The following is a 22,900-nucleotide window of genomic DNA, read 5'->3' as shown; positions in this document are numbered from 1 at the left end:
TTGTCCCTCACCTTAGGTATCTGAGAGCGAGATGTCTGAAGACAATGAATTTACTAAAGCTCTTGTCCCGCACATCTTGGGGAAGTGACCGGAGATGCCTTTTGAGCCTCTACAAAAGCCTTATGCGGTCCCGCCTCGACTATGGAGCAATAGTATATAGCTCTGCTGCGCCTAGTGCTTTAAAGATGCTACATCCCATTCACCACTTAGGTATACGCCTGGCTACAGGCGCCTTTAGGACAAGTCCCGTAGAAAGCCTGTATGTGGTGAGTAATGAATGGTCATTACATCTCCAAAGGACATATTTAACTATTTCCTATGCTCTGAAGGTCAAATCAGACGTGCACCATCCATGTCACTCATCTATTCATGAAGTGTCTACAGCCAGAATATTTCATAACCGCCCAGCTCTTAAACCTCCGTTGAGCCTTCGTTTGACAACACTGGCAGAAGAAACAGGTATCTTAGTCCCAGAGAATGCCCTAATGGCACCCACTCGCCTGCTCCCACCATGGGAATGGCAGACCATTGAATGTGACGCCTCTTTCGCAGAAACATCTAAGAGGGCACCAGAAGCACATATACAATTCCATTTTCGTGAACTTCAGGAGAAGTACTCCTGTACAGAATATTATACAGACGCTTCCAAGTCCTCTAAAGGAGTTTCCTACGCAGCTCTGGGACCTTCATTTTCAGTATCCGGAGCACTAAATCCACACACAAGTATATTTACCGCTGAAGCCTACGCTATACTATCGGCTGTTCAAAACATAACGCTCACAAAACTTGCTAGGGCTATTGTATTTACAGATTAATTAGGTGTAGTCAGAGCCCTACTTACACCAAGAAAATATAAAAACTCAGTTTTTAGTGAGCTGTACAGTCTGTTGTGCTCCCTATATATGAGCAATCAAGTGATTGTCATATGCTGGGTACCTGGCCACAAAGGTATAAAAGGCAACGAAGCTGCTGACGAAAGCGCTGGGTCAGTAACTTTTAGCGATGCAGATTTAAATATCCCCATCCCTGCCACGGACCTAAAGCCTTTTCTACGCAGTAAATTGAGGAATCATTGGCAAGGCGAATGGGATAAACAAGCAATGAATAAGCTTCACATAATAAAACCAAAACTGGGGAACTGGATAAATGGGAAAATGGCAAGGTACAAGGAAGTACTTCTTTGCCGATTAAGGATAGGCCACACATACGGCACCCACTCTCATCTCTTGACTGGGGGCGATCCTCGAACTTGTGTTAAGTGCGGCAATAATCTCACAGTCCTCCATGTTCTTATTCAGTGCCCTGCAATAGAAACAGAGAGGAAAAAGTATTTCCCTGTTGCATATCGCGAGAATATACCCCTTCACCCTGCATTCTTTATTAGCGATGAACCGCTTTTCAATCTGCAAACAGTCTTAGAGTTTTTAGCCGAAACGGACACCCTGAAAATCATCTGGCCAGGCAACTTTTAAGCACACGACTAACAGCCCTGCATTCAAGGGCTCTCTTGAAACCTTGGTGTCAGTGTTATGTTTTATTGCATCATCTTTTAATGAAAGCCCATTGCCATAGCCCACATCACATCCTAGTCACCGTCATTATTTTAGCACCTATATATTCCACTCCACTTACAGCGTAAGTTTTTTTAGGCCCTTTTACAGCCAAATCACATCTACCATGATGAGTTCATTGTGCATGTCATCCACAATACATCGTCAACATTACCACCTGTCATGGCGCTCTTTGGTCAAACCTGGCCCTTGCGCCATAAAACACCACACATCAATCAATCAATCAATCAATCAATCAATCAATCAATCAATCAATCAATCAATCAATCAATCAATCAATCAATCAATCAGTCAATCAATCACGATTTATTTCGGCTGATAAGCCATGGTGTGGCGGGATATCGGGAGCGGCCGAAAGCGTGGCCGCTCAGGTCAAGCGCGCTAGCGTGTTCTATTCTCGCGCTACGCGCACGCGAGCCCCCTTCGCCGGTTTTCGACGCGATAGCCGCGCCGCTACAAGGCCAAAGAAAACTGAGTTTTTCTCGGAATAGCCCAAGACTGCCCCATTAGGAAAAGAAGATCGCTGCCCGCCGATCACTCTGCCACTGGCAACTCGGAGCGGCCAGGGGAATGAATTTATTTTCGCATAATAAACATTTTTGCTTTGCAGTGTAACGTTGTGGCACCCATTCGACACGTTTACGACATCGCCTTGCCCACTCTTCTTCGCTGAGGATTCGTTTTAGGCGGCATTTTTATCCTTCAGTTGCACGCCGCCGTGATTTTGGACAAGCCGCTGCAAGCTAATGTAAGGAGAAACGAGCCAATCTCAGACGCTGGCCCTCCTCATCCGGTTATCCCTTTTCGCTGCGCTAGCTCGGCGCCACTGAAATCCTCTCCACTCCTGCGTGTTCGCCTCTTGTCAGCCAACTGCTTCAGACGAAGCTGTTACGGTAGGCAATGCTATTCGCTTTGAAAGCAAACAAAAGTGCTCCCTATAAACCAATAGAGTATTTTATTGACCCGTTCAACGAATGCTAATGCCTACCTTGGCGGTTACGTAGATTTGACGGCAGGAGATTTAAATAAAAACACATTGGAATAGTTTTATGTAATAACTGCCTTCGATTTGAGGCGTTCGTTGTGCTGGCCAGGCCGCTGAAAGTAGCGCTCTCAATATGGTCAAATCCGTTAGTTTTTGTTTCCACTTCTTGTCATGTGATTGGAACGTACTGTACTGCAAATGGTTCCTCGCAAGCTTGCTCTCGGTAATTTTTAAGATGAAAGTAAAAATATGTGTCCTATGCTAAAATGGTATCAAATTACTTTTATGAAATATCTTTGGGGGTGACAAGGTTTCCATCCACTAACAACTTTTACAATATGAAGCGCCACAGGCGAAACAGTTATAGAACTCGTATTGCCGTTCCGTCTAGGCCTCGGCGGAATAGTCCCATGCAATCAGAAAGGGTTTTTAGTTTTTGCCCTCATACTTGCTAGCGCTGATTTCAGCGTAGGTTGATTGGATTTCTTATTAATTGACACCTCAGCATGTCTCGCGAGCCAACACAGATGACGGATTATGTTTCACAGACGGAATAAAACTGCCTGCTCATGTTATAGGAGGTTACGTGCTTTCATTTTCACTTAATACAGCACGTTCAGTGAACCTACTGACCCTTTACAAATGAATGCCTTCTAGAACGTTTTCGTTTTTACCTCACCTCAACAGATCCGTTCGGCGCACCTCTCGCTTGTATACCATAAAGATATGCGACGTAGATTTTTCCAAACGTTATCTCCTTATTCCACATTGCACGTGTTCTTGTGTTCTCACTCAAAAAAAAAAAAAATCTGCTCGAGACTTGCCGCAGCCACGAAGTTGAAGTTTCACCGCTTGAAGTATTTGAATTACGTTTAAGATTGCGTTGCTCATGATGTTGAGTTTACCCAAAATCATAAAAGTTATGTGAGTAGCTACACAAGGTGTATTCGTTCGAATTGTCGGCAAAATAATGGCCTTTACCGGCGGCTACTGCATTGGCCGCGGAGGCGCCCATATCTTGAAACCTGTATCGTAATCTGTATCTAATCTGCTCAGCATGCAGCGCGCTCTGTGTTCATGGCACGATACGCCCCCATGTGATAAGGGCGTTACCCGCCTGTTCACAACGTGTATAAAACCAGTGCTGAATAAACGCTGGGACTCACTTTTGCCCAGCAAGTGACACACGACGTGTCGTCGTCTGCTCCACTCGATGCATGGTGTCAGAAGTGGTTAGCATGGCAATGCTAACCACGACGCGTGAAGACCAGCGATCCTGTGGCGGAAAATGGATTTCCTCAAAGCACCGGAGCCGCTCCTTACAACAGGCGACCTGCGCAAGAACTGGCAGCTCTTCAAACAAAGGTTTGAAATTTTCCTCACGGCGTCAGAGGGCGCAGAAAAGCCTCGGACTGAGTCCAAGAAGACAGCGTTGCTTTTGAGCGTCGCGGGCGCAGAGGCCATTGAAGTCTTTAACACCTTCACGTTTGCAGCAGGCGAGAAGAACGACGACTATGCCACAGTGGTGAAAAAATTTGATGAGTATTGCATTGCACAGACCAATGAGGTTCACGAGCGGTATATGTTCAGGAGAAGAATCCAAGCTGCTGGCGAACCAGTGGAGCATTTCTTACGAGACCTGAAGAATCAAGCACGTGCTTGCAACTTTGGAGCTTTGGCGGAATCGATGGTCAGGGACCAAATTGTGTTCGGGATAAATGACGACACGGTACGTGCAAAGCTCCTCAGGGACAACAACTTGACCCTGCAGAAGGCAGAACAAGCCTGTAAAGCAGCTGAAGCATCAGCAACTCACAAGGAAATGTGGAACCAGGAACACCAAGTGCATCCTATCAGCAGGACTAGCACGAGCCGCGAAAACCGAGAACAGACACGTTATGACTGCCGAAACTGCGGCGGAAAACACTCCCCAAGAAGGTGCCCTGCTTTTGGAAAAACGTGCCGGAGATGTCAGCGGAAAAACCACTTTGCCAGATGTTGTAAAGCGACGGCAGTTGTTGGCGAGTTGCAAAGCGGCCAAGACGATTTCGAGATTCTCGACGTATCCGCAAAGAATGTGTCCAGCAAGCATGACTGGACGGTGGAAGTCCAAATCAAGAACGTGGCAGTTAAGTTAAAGGTTGACACGGGATCGCAGGCAAATTTGTTGCCTTATGGATTATACGCCAAAATGAACCCACAGCCGCCCCTGTACCCCAGCAGCGCGATTTTACGCTCCTACGGCGGAGATGTAATCAAACACATTGGCGTCATGCGGGCCGAAGTCTCTTTAAATGGTTGCATTGCCATGCTGAGCTTTTTCGTGGCACGAAAGGGGCGCCAAGCAATCCTAGGACTTGAGGCGAGTGAACGCCTGGGACTGATTTCACGCGTGAACAGCGTGTCGCAAAACAGCTCTGAAGAAGTGGTTGCCAGCTTTCGTCACCTTTTCACTGGCACCGGCTGCGTCAAACGAGTATACCACATGGTGCTTCGCAAGGACGCCACGCCAGTGGTTCAGAGACCTCGTCGAGTGCCACTGGCTTTAGAGGAGCCACTTCGGGAGGAGTTGTCACGTATGGAACAAGCCGGAATAATTGCAAAAGTCACTGAGCCAACAGACTGGGTGAGTCCCCTTGTTATCGTACGAAAGAAAGACGGGAAGCTGCGAGTCTGCATGGACCCCAGGAAAATAAATGAGTGCCTCAAGCGCGAGCACTACGCGATGCCGAGGCGGGAAGACATAGAGGCCGAGCTGGCCGGCGCAAGAGTATTCACTCGCCTAGATGCAAACGCAGGGTTTCACCAAATTCCCTTAGATGACGAGACGTCTAGGATATGCACTTTTGCGACACCCTTCGGCCGCTATCGATTTTTGCGACTGCCTTTCGGAATATCATCAGCGTCCGAAGTATTTCAGCAAACCCTAAGTGAAATTTTTGACGCGCTTCCTGGCGTTAGAGTGTATGTCGATGACATACTCGTGTGGGGCAATTCCCAACAAGAGCACGACCAACGTCTAAGATCAGCGCTAGAAGCGGCAGAACGTGCGGGCCTTACGTTCAATCCAGCAAAGTGCGAGTTTGGCGTTCAACAAATTGAATTCCTGGGCGACGTAATAAACGAAGAAGGAATCCGTCCAAATGCATCCCATGTTGAGTGCATGTTGCAGATGGCACCCCCTAGTGATAAACTAGCAGTTCAACGCATGCTGGGTGTCGTGAACTATTTTGGAAAGTTTTTGCCAACACTAGCAGAAAGGACAACGCTTCTCAGAAGCTTGCTAAAAAAAGACACTGTTTTCGAATGGTCGGCAAATCACGAAAAAGAGTGGAGAGCGCTGTGCGACAGCCTTAGCAAGCAGCCCTTGCTCTCAGTTTTTGACCCTCAAAAAGAAACCAGGTTATCATGCGATGCGTCACAAAACGGAATCGGTGCTGCCTTGCTGCAGTATCACAACGGTGCATGGAAACCGGTTGCGTACGCCTCCAGAGTGCTTACTGATACGCAGCAACGCTATTCACAAATTGAAAAGGAAGCAATGGCCATAGTTTTCGGCTGCGAGAAATTTCACCATTTCATGTATGGGCGGAAGGTTGTCGTTGAGACTGACCATCGTCCGTTGATCTCCATATCACAGAAGGCGATCGGTGACATGCCGCCAAGACTGCAGCGATTTTTTTTGCGTCTGCTACGCTATGACATTTTAATGCATTATGTTCCAGGAAAACAGCTCCTACTGGCGGACATGCTGTCCAGGGCTTCCGTTAAGGGCGCAGCAGATAACGCAGACAACAACAACGACGACGTCGAAGTGCACGCAGTAAGTGTGGTTGATTCTCTTGTCAGCGAAACCATGTGGAAAGAACTGGCTTCCGAGACACGAAAGGACACGCAGCTCGCCGCTGTGCTAAAGCACCTGGAGAACGGGCAACCAATTGAAGGACCGTTCAAGCCTTTTGCCGCTGAGCTATCGGAAGTAAAAGGGGTTCTCTTGAAAGGCTGTAAGATTGTCATTCCGGCCAGTATGAGGCGCGATATGTTGGCCAGAATTCATCAAGGCCACATGGGAATTAACAAGTGCAAAGAAAGGGCACGGCGCCTGGTGTTCTGGCCAGGAATGAACACTGATATCGAGACGTTTGCACAGGCATGTTCTGTATGTAAAACGTACGCTTACAAGTTGCCGCAAGAGCCTTTGATTATGCGTCCGGTTCCAGACCAACCATGGTACCGCGTCGGCATGGACATTTTTAGCCACGCAGGTCGGTCCTACTTGTGTGTTTATGATGCCCTATCGAATTTTCCCGAAGTCCAACAGCTCGTAGACACTTCAGCAAAAACTACTGTAGATGCAGCAAGTGCCATATTTTCCAGATATGGCATACCTGTAGAGGTATGCACTGATAACGGGCCTCAGTTTTCCAGTAGAGAATTTGCCATGTTCTCAAAAGTGTACGATTTCAAACACGTGACCTCAAGCCCGTATTTTCCCCGCTCCAACGGACTCGCCGAAAAGGGGGTACAAGTAGTCAAGAGAATCTTGAAGAAAACAACTGAAGCTAAACAAGACTTTTGGCTTGGTCTTCTCGCTTACAGGTCAACTCCACTGGAATGCGGCTGGTCACCAGCCGAAATATTACAGGGACGCTCGCTGCGAACAACTCTACCAACCGTTCAGGTCGGACAAAGCCGGCGGGTTGACAAACGCCAGCAAACAGACTACTCAAGAGGGCCACTCGCACCGCTCAACAACGGCAAAACGGTCAGAATAAAAGACAGCTCATCATGGAGAAGAAAGGCTCGGGTTCTTCAGTCGTCTGGTCAACCAAGGTCATACGTTGTCATGACTGAAGACGGGCAACTCTTGCGACGCAACCGCGAGCATCTGCTGCCAGCCAGAGAATCTTTTCGCCTTAGCGGTCCTCCTCACGACGACGAAGGTGTTTTTCAAGAATACGCTGCCCCTGCCAGCACACAACACGACCCAGAGGCGGCGCAAAACCCAAACAGCACAGCGAGCATTGTGCCGACAGTTCCGCAACAAGCAGCTGCTCCAAGGACTACAAGACAACGCAGACCACCTCGGCGCTTAATGTATGACGCGAACTTTCAACAAGTGCCGTGACTGTATTCAGTGCTCTGATCTTTGCTGTAGTTTTGGATGTGCAGTGATTCTTTAACTTTCTTTTTGTTCTCCCGAGCTAAAAGCGCTCCTTGTCCTAAGTTTTTTTTTTTTTTTTTCGTTACGAAGGGGGATGTATTGTAATCTGTATCTAATCTGCTCAGCATGCAGCGCGCTCTGTGTTCATGGCACGATACGCCCCCATGTGATAAGGGCGTTACCCGCCTGTTCACAACGTGTATAAAACCAGTGCTGAATAAACGCTGGGACTCACTTTTGCCCAGCAAGTGACACACGACGTGTCGTCGTCTGCTCCACTCGATGCAAAACCAATCTGCGATGTTGACAAAGTGCGTGGTCGCGGGGGCCTCATATTCAAAGCGATCTGCGATGTCTACAAAGTGAGCTGAGAACTGGTAGCTTCGTATGCGCTTTGTTTTGGACGCCTAGTTCGCGTTGAAGCGAGATGCAGCCTTAAGGTCAATTCGCTCGCTGCTGCTGCCGCGTCGAGCAGCGTCTGTGCGTTGTCTTGTGCTGCAATTGTAGATGCGGCAGTTGCTGACGGCGTCGAGCAGCTTCTGTGATCCTTCCCAAAGCAAGCAATACCGTGCTATCGCTCCACAAACTTGGTTTAGCCATGTTCAATCAAGGCAATTCTTTATTTGGAGACACACGCCGGTTCGAGCACGTCTACGCTTCGCCGCTGGCGCCAGGCTGAATCTGAGCACCTGCCGACATAGCTCGCCGCGAAGAAGCACTGAAGAAACGTGTGTAGCCATGCTTAACAGAGCCTTCGCTCATAGCTATATGTTCAAGCCACGTTGAACCCGAGCCACTTTTTCTGCCTTATCACTCGTGGGTGTGCTCAGTTGCGATAGATTTGTTCTCACCTGGTGTGAACGTGCCAAAAGACAGCTTTAGTATAGCGTAAAGCAGCAAACGCAAAGAGTTAGCGTTAGCGTTGCGTGCGCCACACTATGCATCCGCTGTACGTAAACGGTGCTGGAGCTCTTACGCATGTACGCTATTTTCAAAATTTAGCGGCGAACGCTAACGCACGCAAGGGGAGCCGTATACGTACGGCAACATGGCGGCGCTAATCGAAGTGAGAGCTGCCCGCTTCGGATCTATCGAGTCGTCGGCCTGCACTGTTTGGCTCATTCGTTCCCCACTAATGCTCGTGTTTGCTTTAGATTTGTGTGGTAATGCTTCGATAGCGTTGTACAGGTGACAAATGGGCGTTGTTTACGATGTACGTTCTCGATTAGCGGCGCAGTAGAGTTAACGAGAAGGTTTGCTTATGGTTGCTCATGCTTGCTGTATCCGCCTCGAGATGGCGCGCAAGTGTATTTCGCTCGTTCGCTTGGTGTAAAGCCGCATGTCAAGCCGATGCATGCCACGTTTTCCGCGCAAAACAAAGTTGTGTGGTCGGTGCTGTGGTCACAATGCGTATGAGCTTTACTAACGACGACGACATGAACCTCCTGAAGGAGGTTTTCGCCTTGAACCCATTCGGACAGACGTCGAGATGGGCGTCGGTTGCAAAAAAGTGGAAAGAAGTGGGAAATCCCCTTTCTGGAAGCGAAACTGGCGGCGAAACGTCCCCTCCTGAATAGCCTCGATGTTGAACAGGCCGCTTCTTGAAGACACGTACAACCTGCGCGGTCGCTCTCGTTCCCGAACCATGAGGGCGTCTATATCATCTCAACTTAAAGAAGAGAGGTAATATGGGTCCCACAGAACACTCGATCGCGGCATGCTAAGAATAATCGGTGTATTTCGCGACTCTCGACAAAAGAACACTGAAACGAAACACCTACATGCGTAATTAACGCAGCAACTGTGGCTTTGGAGAAGCTTGACTTAGGGACACACTTGCGGATTCGGCATTGGATCAGCTCGACATTTTGTGTGCATTTGGCTTTCCAGTACTTCGTGCTTTTACATCTAGGTGTCGCCGTATATGTTCGCGTTAACCTTAGCGCTTTTCTCCGTTCCGATATTCTAAAACACTACCTTGTGCCACGCAGTGCAGCCTTTCTTTGCGTTAGCGTTGCGTCGCACGCTAACGCAAACGTTTTTCGCTATACTAAAGCTGTCTAAAGGCGCTCACAACGTTTTGTGTGGTGCGTTCACCACAACCGTCATTCATATCAGGTCAAACAGGGGTTCACGTGCTGTTACAGGCTTGGAACCTCGAATGTGCACGAGATGAGACTGACGGAACAAGAACGGCATTCGTTAGCATCCCCAATAAAAGGATTGCATAAACTTAGCCTGAGGTTTGCTGTACGCTCTGCTGAAACTAGTGTATGAACTACGGTGAGGTATGCGCACAGCTGCTCAGCAGGAACGCTAGAAAATTTGCGCTCACAACGTTCGTTTCAGGGTCTGAACAGAACACTGTGCTGGCTTGGGCAAAGCAGAATGAGCAGAACGTGCAGATAGATGCCTTCCCTTTGCTCCTTCGTTTTGCAGTAAAACGCACTGTGCGTCGCTAGCCACTTACCCTTGCGTTCGGTAGTCCCTCATGTGCCGTAGATACAGTGACAGCATGATGGTGACAGCGAGCTTCTTGTGTGCGTATATTTGACAGAGCAATAAAACGAAACAAGGACACCGTTAAAACTGTCTATACTAGGGGACAGTTCTCGAGGGACAACGCCAAAGAAGGAAGCGAATATTCCTATTTAGCTCCATAATTTAACGCAAAAGGAAGTTATTTACAGGTTATTCGCCCCGTTTCTTCTCAGGATATTTACATGGTTTATCGTGTCGCCAGCAAGACGTCTGAGAACGTCAGTGTTCGTTTTTGTTCACGCGAGGAGATTGAACATGTTCGTAAGGGTCCTCAAGCTCGTCTGCAAAGTCCCAGATAGGCTTTTCTGGTCGTACAGATAATCCCATTTTTATTTTATTTATTTATTTATTTATTTAATGATACTCTCAGCCCATAAAGGGCCATTACAGGAGTGGAAGATACAAACACATACAAGGATACAGTATGACAACAAAAAAGCAAGCGAATGAACAACTGCAGACGTCTCAGCAGGGACGCGAATCAGTTTAGATTCTATGCACCTTACAAATTCCCCCCCCCCCCCCAAAAAAAAAAAAATAAGAAACAAAAAATGAACCTTTGCCAAAGTTATGATATACGCATTAGTTAGCGGCAAAAAGAATAACGTGTACACAATGTAAAAAATTCCTCAACGCATGAGGCCGACATGACAGAGTCGGGGAGCGCATTCCATTCCGTAATACCTCTTGGGACAAAGCTGTACTTAAAAACAGTCATTTCTGACTTGAGGGGGGTGTGATGTACTGGCTATGACGATGTCTGGATATTTCATTTGTCGAGATTTTGAAGTACTTGTGTTTGTCGACAAGCAAGTGATCAATAATGATAAGGTAAATTAGTTTCAGTCACTCATACATGGAACACAAATCTAGTGGAGGTAAGTCAACGACCACCACGCAGTTGAGAATAAAGGATTCTTCAGCAAATCTCTCGCACTAAAAAATAATAACGAACAAATGGCAGTTTTTATGGCAGATAGCAACTAGCAAATCAATCGAGAGCAGCGTCTTCCATATAGACCAGAATTTTCAGCGCCTCTAGGCGGCCGCCATGTTTTTCTTATGATTAGGATGATCATAGTCGAGCGTCTGCGGGAAGGGCGTGGGCGGCAACGGACACAGCGCTCTTTCGATTGTCAATCGCGTGCGTTGGCTGGTTCTGATAGTGATGCAGCCGTCTTGTCTCTCAGTGCCAGTAAGTGACTGTACCTTTAATGCGATCACATTTCAGATCACGAAAAAAATATGCTACGGAGATAACTTAGCGAGAGTACCCTGTGGCATCGTATGCTTAAAAGGAGCTGCGGCGTCGTCTGCTTCACTCTTATTGCAACGTCGTGCAGTTCGCCAAGCTTTTTTTCTGCAAGATCTGCCTAGCTATGCACGTTTTTTAGGCTTTGAGACACTGTATGAACGATACCAGACGACATCTAGTACCGTATACTTTGTTTTCTAAAGACGAGTATCGTAATTGCGCTGCGAGCTACCCAGTACATTGTGCTGTATCTTTACCACCTTTTGTCATCTCGACCGGCGTGCGATATTAGCATACCACGATCGATATGTGTAGAATAAAGTAATTTTCTGCGTTAAGCAAGCTGCACGGTAGTCGCAGGGAGAGCTGTAGCTCCTGCGCGTTCACCTATGAGTTTGACAGAAAGCAACTATCAGCAGCATTTCACACTGAAAACGGCCACCAGTAGCAACACAGTGGGTCAGTAAAGTGTTCACGAGACAGAAGCATTATATTTTATATAACGTGGGCTGTCGGTTGCAGGCGCTTTATTATTTTCTCCCTCGCTGTCAATACACAACACAATAATTGGTGTGTTCATATACGACATCGCTGAATGTGGCCCCAGATCTGTTAGGAACGGATGAACATGCTTCATGTGTGGCTGAGTGTGAGCATCCCACAATTATAGCAGTTCAAGAACCTGCACCTGGCGCGAATGAAAGAAAAAAATTGGCTGCGGCTTAGCTGAGCTAACCCTGGATACGCAAAGCAATAGTTTGGTTTAGCTTTGTTAATTCTTGGTTTCGCTTGGCTTCACTGCAATTATTATACTTCGGTATACAATAATCATTAAGCCGGTTACGCCGGCTGTGCCTAGGTCGGTGGTTAGACATGACTGCATTAGGCTTGGGTAGACACGCATCGTTCGACGGTGCGACGCCTGTTGTACCTCAGGGAAAGCGTGACGTTGGAAGTCATTCCATGTAGCAATGCTGGTCTCGCGATTTTTAAGCCACGTGCGAGCACTACCGTCAAAGGCGAAGCACACGGGGCGGGGGAGCTTTTGTTGAGCAGTCCACATATTGACGTTGGCAACGCGTTCATACTGGTCAAGCCAGTCTTTAACGTCTTCAACCATCATGCCAGCCTTCAACCACTGTGAAAGCGGTGGGGAACCAGTGGGTGCAGCAGTGTTACCTCGGAGGGACTGTAAGCAGAGGTGTCTTGTGGAACTCGTCGAACATTTGGCGGGCTGGCGGTCGCCATTGGCAGAGGTAGACAGCGCCCGGACGAACGTTCCTGTAAGGGATGGAGCTCGGGAGCAAGGCCTCGCAGCGGCCGACTAAAGTGATTCACAGGAGTTGTAATTGCAGACAGGCTAGATGAACGGCTCCCAGGAGCAGTCCGGAGCATCAGACAGGATTGTGTACCTCGCACCTCCGCCAGTGTCGCGGTTCAACGCAAACTGGAGACAGCAACACGTTGAGCAAAACAGCGGAACAACCCGTTGAAAAACCGCCAGAACAAAGACGTCTTCTTTGTCTGAATTCCTCCAATCCCACTACACGGAGTCCGTTGAGGTACATATCCTCATCGTCGTCTACATGTCTACATATAACACGCGTCAATATGTGGTGTGAAAGTCAATTTCGCATCAAGCACGATGCCTAAAAACTTGTGCTCCTTCTTTACAGGTATTCGTTGCACAGAAACTTGCGTACTGGGATGTGGAAGTAGTCCTTGCTTGCTTGTAAAAAGAAGGCAGGAACTTTTCTGGGGGTATATTCAAATCCGTTTTCTTCTGCCCATTTAGACACGTTGTTTAGGCGTTGCTGTAACTGTCGTTCACAAACAGCGCGCTTACAAGATTTGAAGGCTAATCGTACATCATCTACATAGACAGAATACCTAATTACTGGAGTTAGCAATGCACGGAGCGAAGTCATCTTAACAATGAAGAGCGTGCAGCTGAGCACTCCTCCTTGAGGTATACCAGTCTCTTGTGTAAATGTACAGGACGTAATATTGCCGATTCTGACTCGGAAAGTACAGTTGGACAGGTAGCTTTCTATATTGTTAAGTATATTAAGTAAGAATGCCCATGTGCGACAGGTCTCGTAATACAAATTTATTTTATTATCGCTTGCGAACATAGCATTCATCATTATAGGGACAATTATTAAACGCACTTTCGCAAATGTTTTTCTTGCACAACTTATAACCATTCATGATCATCATTTACGTTGAGCGAGGTGCTTCACGGTGAAAGCGCGTCGAACTTCGTCGTATGCTTCACTTTTAAAATGTATGCAGGTGAATAGTTCACTGGGTAAATTACCTATAAGCACAACGAGCGTTTCTGGGAAAGGCTAAAAAGGGTTCCCTTGAACTGATTCCCACAGTACGTGGGATCTGCATTCTGCACTGCAGCTTCCGCGATTACCCATCAACGTTTTTTATTCTGACATATCGTAGAGCTAGCATAACAACGAATTTACTTCACAATTGAACTGGCCTTGTGTGAAATTTAATGACACAACGTTTACGCATCTAACGTTAATAACAACTTATTATTTTCTAATTACAGACAAGATTCGCCGCTTTCTGCACTACTGTCATATGATGATATATTTCATCGCCCGGATATGGAGGTATCCAACTGGAATGTCATGATGCAGCAAGGACAGCAGTCTATACCTATTTGTACGTTAACTTACCCACTACTTCCATGCATTAAGCTTTGACCTTGTGTAGTTCATACGGGTTAAAATTGTATCGATATTTAAAATACAAATTTACTCTCTTGATAATTCCAAAGATAATCGCTGGATAGTCGGCTTGAGCAAGCGGTCGGATGTAAATGTTTAGGGCGACATGTGCGTTAAATATTCACCAGAACCCGTCGCACGGTGACTGTCGACGGTGATGCGTTAGCATTGAATCAATACAGCCACACAGCGTATCGCCAACGTTGAAACGAGTTATGTATGACGAGTGTAACGTAGCGATACCCACCTTTCACGCTTCCCTGAGAACACTCGGTGTCGCCTGGCACCGCCGCCGCGAAGCTGGAGGTCGCATCGAAATGCATCGCCCACTGGTGCGTGGGAAAGCTAAGCAACAAGTCATATGGCAACTCTAGAGCTTCGATGATCATTTACTCGTATCTTCGTCCCTTTGAATCGGGGCGATGACAAATAGTCACCTAGCCTGCAAGAGCTAATGAGGTAAGCTGTGCATGCTCTTCACTGCAACGTTTATGCATACATCTTAATCTTTTTTCTCTTCTTCAAAGCTTCTCCACCTTGTACTCCCCGCAGGGGCGTCTGCGTCAGCAGGCGTTTGGTGTGTTGCGACACCACGTACCCGAGCACACGAGGGTTGGCCCCTCCCGCCTGTAGCCGTGCGCGGCTTAGCCGTGTCTGGGGAAAGGGGGATCCTGGGGGTTGAGCCGATGCTGGGTTTTCGGACCTTTAAGGCCCCCGGCGGAGGCAACACACCTCTTCGGCCTCGGTTTCACATAGACGGCACCTCCAGACTGACCCACCTGGAGGAAATCGGCAGTCGCCTTTTCCTGTCCTCCTCTCCAATCTTCGTCTTTCTCTCCCACTTTTCCATCTTTTCTGTCTTCTCTTCACTTCTTATTACTTACGTATTTCCTGGCGGCAAGGGTTAACCGTGTGTAATATATCCAGTCTTGGGTATATATATTAGGTTATAGCGGCGATGCATGGCTGGCGTCTGCAGGTATTGTTCCAACCTTGTAGCATACCCTTGTTGGGCTCGGTGGTGGGTGGCACCATCGCCGCCGAAATTTCCAATGCTATATGACAAGCAACTTTCCACCATTACCTGATCGCTCCCTCAAGAGGGGGCGCACCGATGAAACTTTCACGTTTTTCATGCAAACAAAGCAATCTTTTCCCAAGTACCACGTTGTACACAGTCAGAACGATAGCAAAACAGTTAGAATGATCTCACTATTTGTTGTAGCAAAATGCCTCACGGAAGCGATTGGGCCAGGCTATAAGGTAACGAAGATGGGAAGTGGTGATCTTATTCTCGAACTTCGCAACAAAGCACAATATGACAAGCTCTGGAAACTTGTAGCATTTGGGGAAATTCCAGTATCAGTGGGCCCACACAGATCCATGAACACAGTGCGCGGGGTTGTCTCAGAAGATGACCTTCTCGAACTGAGTGAAAGTGAACTACTAGAAGGATGGCAAGACCAGAACGTAGTAAAAGTGCAAAGAATAACATTAAGGCGAGATGACAAACAAATACCGACCAAACACATAATCATTACTTTCGGAACCACCAACCTGCCTGAAACAATAGAAACCGGCTACTGCAAGCTACGTGTTCGACCATACATCCCAAATCCGCGTCGATGCTTCAAGTGCCAGCGTTTTGGGCATGGGTCGCAAACCTGCAGAGGGCGTGATACTTGCGCAAAATGTAGTTCAATGGAACACGCTTCAGACATCTGCACTTCAGCAATGTGCTGTGCCAACTGTAAAGGAGATCACCCATCCTGCTCGCGATCGTGCCCCTCGTGGAAGAAAGAGAAACAAATCATAGAACTGAAAGTCAAACTAAACCTATCTTTTCCAGAGGCACGTAAACGTTTCGCTCTCCACAATCAGTCTAGTCCTTCCTACACCGATGTAGCGCGCCGGGGGGCAGCGCTACATCATTCGGCGGCCGCCCAAGTCACACGGAGTGTGACCGCGGTCACGCCGTCAGCCCCCCCGGCTGGAACAGCCAGCGCTGTACCGGCCCCCGCAAAGGAGGACCAGCAGACCCTCGGGCCTGTTGGACCCACGGCCACTGCAGATCGGCCCAACATTCCCGCAAAAGTGCCCGCCGTGCGGGCAGTATCCACCGCCTCAGATGAGGTGATGGATACGAGCACAAATCGGGCGTCCCAGACGCCGAAGGACGGGCGCAGCTCCCTCGAGCGCGCCAGGAAGATAGAGAGATCCCGTTTCACGGGGCCTGGAAAGGTCTCGTGAGATAATCTAATCTATTATTCTTAGACACACAGCACAAAACACATACATTATAGATACACAGATAATACAATGAAATGTCAGGGGTTTACTCCACAACCTAGACGACATTAAGGAACTCTTAAATAAGTATAATCCAAAGGTGCTGTGTGTCCAAGAAACGAATCTTAATCCGTCACACACGAACTTTCTCCGACAGTATGCCATTTACCGGAAAGACCGCAACGATGCCCTTGACTCGTCTGGCGGTGTGGCAATAATTGTAGATAAGGGTGTTGCTTGCCGGCAATTACCGCTTAAAACACCCCTAGAGGCAGTTGCAGTCCGTGCGATACTGTTTAATAAACTAGTAACAAGTTCCTCACTATACATCCCACCGAACTGCCATCTTTCAAAAACAGAATTCCAAAGTTTTATTAGTGAACTGCCCGAACCTTATATTGTCCTCGGAGATTTCAATGCACACTACACCCTTTCGGGAGGTTGTCGTTGTGATGCCAGGGGAGGCTTAGTAGAAAGCCTCCTCTTCACTACAGGCGCATGCTTACTAAATAATAAAGAGCCAACGATCTATAGCGTTGTAAAACATTTTCATCGATCGATTTGAGCATTGCATCTGGTACACTCGTACCGTATCTAGAGTGGAAGGTACTTAAAAACTCATATGGGAGCGACCATTTTCCAATTCTTATAAAATCAACAAAACATGATCAATGCTCCCCATGCGTCCCCCACTGGATAGTCGAGTCAGCCGACTGGAAGCGTTATAAAGAACTCACCCGCATGACCTGGGAAGACATCTCTGCATTTCCTATTGATGACGCCGTGGCATATCTGACAGCATTTATTGTTGATGCGGCGTCACAGTGTATCCCTGAATCAAATGGATCACCCACTAGGCGACGTTTTCCCTGGTGGAATGCGGAGTGCAAAGAAGCTCGTAAAAATCAAAATAAGGCTTGGAGTCACCTTCGCGAATCTCCAACTGCCGAAAATCTTATCAAATTCAAGAAAATAAAGTCGCTAGGGAGAAGAACACGCCGCCGGGCCAAACGGGAAAGTTGGCAAAAATACATCAGTAGCATCGATTCATATACAGACGAACGGAAAGCCTGGAATATGGTCAACAAAATAAACGGCCGTGATACTCACCCTCTACCTTTAGTAAACACACAAGGAGACACTATTGAGGACCAAGCTGATTCGCTAGGGGCACATTTCCAGTACATCTCGAGCTCATCCCATTACTCAGATACATTTCTAAGATATCAGCGACAAGCGGAACGACAGCCTCTGAACCGGAAAGGAAATAAAAATGAACCTTACAACCGGCCATTTAACATGGTGGAATTTCAGGCTGCACTGAACTCTTGCAATAAATCAGCTCCTGGAGGCGATCGAATAGCTTATGAGATGATAGAACACCTACACGCCGAAACACACAAAACACCACTATCACTCTTTAATTCCATATTCTCTGCCAGTTACATTCCATCTACCTGGAAGCAAGCAATCGTTATTCCTATTCTCAAAGAGGGCAAGGATCCAACTTCGGTCTCCAGCTACAGGCCTATAGCCCTGACAAGCTGCATATGCAAACTCTTTGAGAAAATGGTAAACAGATGCCTAATTCACTATCTTGAAAGCTACAAAATACTAGACCCCTTGCAGTGTGGTTTTAGGGAGGGTAGACGTACGACAGATCACCTTGCCCGCATGGAAGCGAATATCCGAGATGCCTTCGTGCACAAGCAGTTTTTATTAGCCGTATATTTAGATATGGAAAAGGCATACGGCACAACCTGGCGTTTTGGAATTCTTCGGGATCTGGCTTGTATGGGTGTCCGAGGCAATCTCTTAAATCTGATTCAAAGCTACCTCTCTAATCGTACGTTCCATGTGAGGGTTGGTAAGGTGCTATCTCGTCAATTTACGCAGGAAACAGGTGTGCCACAAGGTGGTGTACTGAGCTGCACGCTCTTCATCGTAAAAATGTATTCCCTCTATAGCGTCATACCACGAACAATGTTTTATTCAATGTATGTGGATGACGTACAGATAGGATTTAAATCATGCAACATTTCTATCTGTGTGCGACATATACAGCTTGGCCTAAACAAAATATCTAAGTGGGCTGACGAAAATGGATTCAAGTTAAACCCCCAAAAAAGCACATGCCTTCTATTTTCGAAAAAGAGAGGAGTATTACCTGACCCTGCTATCTATCTTGATGGACAACGGCTATCTGTCAGCCACGAACATAAATTTTTAGGAATCTCTAAACTAACATTTGTCCCTCACCTTAAATATCTCAGAGCGAGATGTCTGAAGACAATGAATTTACTAAAGCTCTTGTCCCGCACATCTTGGGGAAGTGACCGGAGATGCCTTTTGAGCCTCTACAAAAGCCTTATACGGTCCCGCCTCGACTATGGAGCAATAGTATATAGCTCTGCTGCGCCTAGTGCTTTAAAGATGCTAGATCCCATTCACCACATGGGTATACGCCTGGCTACAGGCGCCTTTAGGACAAGTCCCGTAGAAAGCCTGTATGTGGAGTGTAATGAATGGTCATTACATCTCCAAAGGACATATTTAACTTTTTCCTATGCTCTCAAGGTAAAATCAGATGTTCAGCATCCATCTCACTCATCTATTCATGAAGTGTCTACAGCCAGATTATTTCGTAACCGCCCAGCTATTAGACCTCCTTTGAGCCTTCGTTTGACAACACTGGCAGAAGAAACAGGCGTGTTAGTCCCAGACAATGTTCGAATGGCACCCATTCGCCTGCTCCCACCATGGGAATAGCAGACCATTGAATGCGACGTCTCTTTTGTAGAAATATCTAAGAGGGCACCAGAAGCACATATACAATTCCATTTTCGTGAACTTCAGGAGGAGTACTCCTGTACAGAATATTATACAGACGCTTCCAAGTCCTCTAAAGGAGTTTCCTACGCAGCTCTGGGACCTTCATTTTCAGTATCCGGAGCACTAAATCCACACACAGGTATATTTACAGCTGAAGCCTACGCTATACTTTCGGCAGTTCAAAACATAAGGCTCACAAAACTTGCTAGGGCTATTGTATTTACAGATTCATTAAGTGTAGTCAGAGCCCTACTTAGACCAAAAAATATAAAAACTCAGTTTTTATGGAGCTGTACACTCTTTTGTGCTCCTTATATATGTGCAATCAAGTTATTGTCATATGCTGGGTACCTGGCCACAAAGGTATAAAAGGCAACGAAGCTGCTGACGAAAGCGCTCGGTCAGTAACTTTTAGCGGTGCAGATTCAAACATCCGCATCCCTGCCACAGACCTAAAGCCTTTTCTACGCAGTAAATTGAGGAATCATTGGCAAGGCGAATGGGATAAACAAGCAATGAATAAGCTTCACATAATAAAACGAAAACTCGGGAACTGGATAAATGGAAAAATAGCAAGGTACAAGGAAGTAATTCTTTGCCGATTAAGGATAGGCCACACGTACGGTACCCACTCTCATCTCTTGACTGGGGGCGATCCTCCAACTTGTGTTAAGTGCGGCAATAGTCTCACAGTCCTCCATGTTCTTATTCAGTGCCCTGCAATAGAAACAGAGAGGAAAAAGTATTTCCCTGCTGCATATCGCGAGAATTTACCCCTTCACCCTGCACTTTTCTTAGCGATGAACCGCTTTTTATTCTGCAAACAGTCTTAGTGTTTTTAGCCGAAACGGACACACTGAAAATCATCTGGCCAGGCAACGTTTAAGCACACGACTAATAGCCCTGCATTCAAGGGCTCTCTTGAAACTCTGGTGTCAGTGTTATGTTTTACTGCATCATCTTTTAACGAAAGCCCATTGCCATAGCCCACATCACATCCTAGTCACCGCCATTACTTTAGCACCTATATATTCCACTCCACTTACAGCGTAAGTTTTTTTAGGCCCCTTTACAGCCATATCACATCTACCATGATGAGTTTATTGTGCATGTCTACCACAATACATCGTCAACATTACCACCTGTCATGGCGCTCTTTGGTCAAACCTGGCCCTTGCGCCATAAAACACCACACATCATCATTATTATTCCCAACCTAGTAGCGTCCCCTCGTTGGGCTCGCTGGTGGGTGGCTACCATCGCCGCCGAATTTTCCAATGTTTAACGGCAAACGCTTTCCCCCCCTTCAAGATCGCCCTCAAAAACGAGGGCGCACCGAAGCAACATTTCAGTTGGTATTGAAACCAAATCATGACACCTTCCCAAAATTCCATGTCCTACATAGTGAAGGCAACACAACTATGAGAAAACTATCGCCTTTCTTAGTATCGAAATGCCTATCAAACACGATTGGATCAGGCTACAAAGCATCAAAGATGGCAAGCGGAGACCTCCTCCTCGAACTAACAAAGAAAGAACAAATCGAAACAACCAGTGAACTGACAAGTATCGGTGACATTAATGTCACAATTTCCCCACATCGCTCGCTCAATACCAGTAGAGGAGTAATATCAGACGAAGATTTTTTGAACCCCAGTGACGAAGAGAACCTTGACGGATTCCAGGAACAAAATGTAATCAAGGTACAAAAGATAACACTTCGACGAAACGACCAACAGATCCCCACAAAACACGTAGTACTCACATTTGGTTCCAGTACTGTGCCAAGCTCGCTCGACGCAGGCTACCTGAAAATCAATGTCCAACCATACATACCGAACCCGAGGCGGTACTTCAAGTGACAGAGGTTCGGACATGCATCACAATCATGCAGAGGAAAGGAAACATGCGCGAAGTGTAGTGCCAACGACCATCCATCTGACTACTGCAATGCTCCCGCACAATGTGTCAATTGGAAGGGCGATCATCCAGTTTACTCGCGGAGCTGCCCTTGCTGGAAAAGAGAAAAGGAAGTAATCGCAATAACTGTAAAGGAAAAGATTTCATTCTCTGAAGCGAGGAAAAGGCTAGCGCACTTACCTCAAGTAAGCTATGCCAATGTGACGCGGAAGGGGGCAGCGCCACACCGGTCTCAGGAATCTACAGGGTCCACGTCTGGAATTCCTGTAGAAATCCCAACCGCCCCCTTGGTGGCTGCAGCCAGTGCTGCTCCATCAGCAACGAAGACGGGCCCGCAGATAACAGTGCCGCAGGGCCCGAAGTTGAACCGTATCCCATGGCCCGAGACGCGTGTCTCGGCGCCTGGCTCTCGATCGTCCAGTGCCTCGGAAAAGGTGATGGAGGTCGATCCTAAAACCCCGGCGTCATTGACGCCAAAAGACCCGCGGTCCTTGGAGCGCTCACAGAAGGAGAAGCATAATATACCTTCGCTGAGAATGGGAAAGGTAACCTGAAAGGTTACCGCCCTTCATAAGAGTAATCAGCTTTTAAATACATGTCACCTACAATGTGTAAGTTCTCACACATAAGTATCTTTTTTTTAATTTCAATAAGATGGCTTTCATCATTCATTGGAATTGCAGAGGGCTAATTCACAGTCAAGGTGACATCAGACATCATAAATAAGTTCTCACCAGTTGCATTCTGCCTCCAAGAAACGAACCTAGGACCCAAACGAACACATTTTCTTAAAGGTTTTACTGTCGCAAGAAAAGACCGCGAGCACTCCAGTCGTTCATCAGGAGGTGTCGCTATTGTCGTCGAAAGCGGCATTCCCGCACGGAAGGTTTTATTAAATACTCCGTACGAGGCAGTAGCTGTCACCGTTTTGTCATTCAAGACTGTCACCATCTGTTCATTGTACATTCCTCCCCATAGCCATTTCAAAACTCGAGATTTGGAAGATTTAATTGACCAGCTGCCGGAGCCTTTTCTTTTAGTTGGAGATTTTAATGCTCACTGCACTCTTTGGGGTAGCGATAAGAATGACCAAAGAGGACAACTTATCGATTTTATTTTGACTAATAACATCTGTCTTTTAAATTCAGGTGCGCCAACTCATTTTTCACCGAGTTCATGTACTTTTAGCTGCATTGATTTAGCATTCTGCTCTCCCGACATTTTTACCGATTTTAAATGGGATGCACTCGAGACATCATATGGCAGTGATCAGCTACCTGCTATAGTCAACCTCACCTCAACGCTACCCATTATATCTCACAAACCGCGCCATTGGAAACTACAAATGGCAGACTGGTCTGTTTTCACAGAAAGTGCCGGGCTGGAGGAGCTTACTTTAAAAGACTTAAGCATTGACGAAATTAATGAAAAATTTACTAGCTGTATTATTTCTGCAGCCGAAAAGGCCATTGCGCAATCTTTTGGCGTTGTTCGGAAAAAGCTTGATCCTTCCCCGCAGGGGCGTCTGCGTCAGCAGGCGTTTGGTATGTTGCGACACCACGTACCAGAGCACACGAGGGTTGGCCCCTCCCG

The 22,900-nt window shown here is 47.0% G+C and overlaps 2 long non-coding RNA genes across 2 annotated transcripts in view; both read left to right on the top strand.

Moving 5' to 3' along the window:
- Positions 1 to 5,958: 5,958 nt before the first annotated feature.
- LOC126530586 (uncharacterized) lies at positions 5,959 to 7,974 on the top strand. Its single transcript, XR_011893715.1, has 2 exons — positions 5,959 to 6,379; positions 7,156 to 7,974. It is a non-coding gene; the product is annotated as an uncharacterized lncRNA (long non-coding RNA).
- A 6,117-nt stretch (positions 7,975 to 14,091) lies between these two features.
- LOC129384950 (uncharacterized) overlaps positions 14,092 to 22,900 on the top strand; it is a 117,207-nt gene continuing 108,398 nt past the window's right edge. The window contains exon 1 of the long non-coding RNA XR_008612501.1: positions 14,092 to 14,201. This is a non-coding gene — a long non-coding RNA (uncharacterized lncRNA). The remainder of the gene's footprint in view (positions 14,202 to 22,900) is intronic.

Source organism: Dermacentor andersoni, chromosome 4 (assembly GCF_023375885.2).
Source record: "Dermacentor andersoni chromosome 4, qqDerAnde1_hic_scaffold, whole genome shotgun sequence".
NCBI lineage: Eukaryota > Metazoa > Arthropoda > Arachnida > Ixodida > Ixodidae > Dermacentor > Dermacentor andersoni.
Note: the sequence above shows the minus strand (reverse complement) of the source record. Positions and strands in the feature narration are given on the sequence as shown.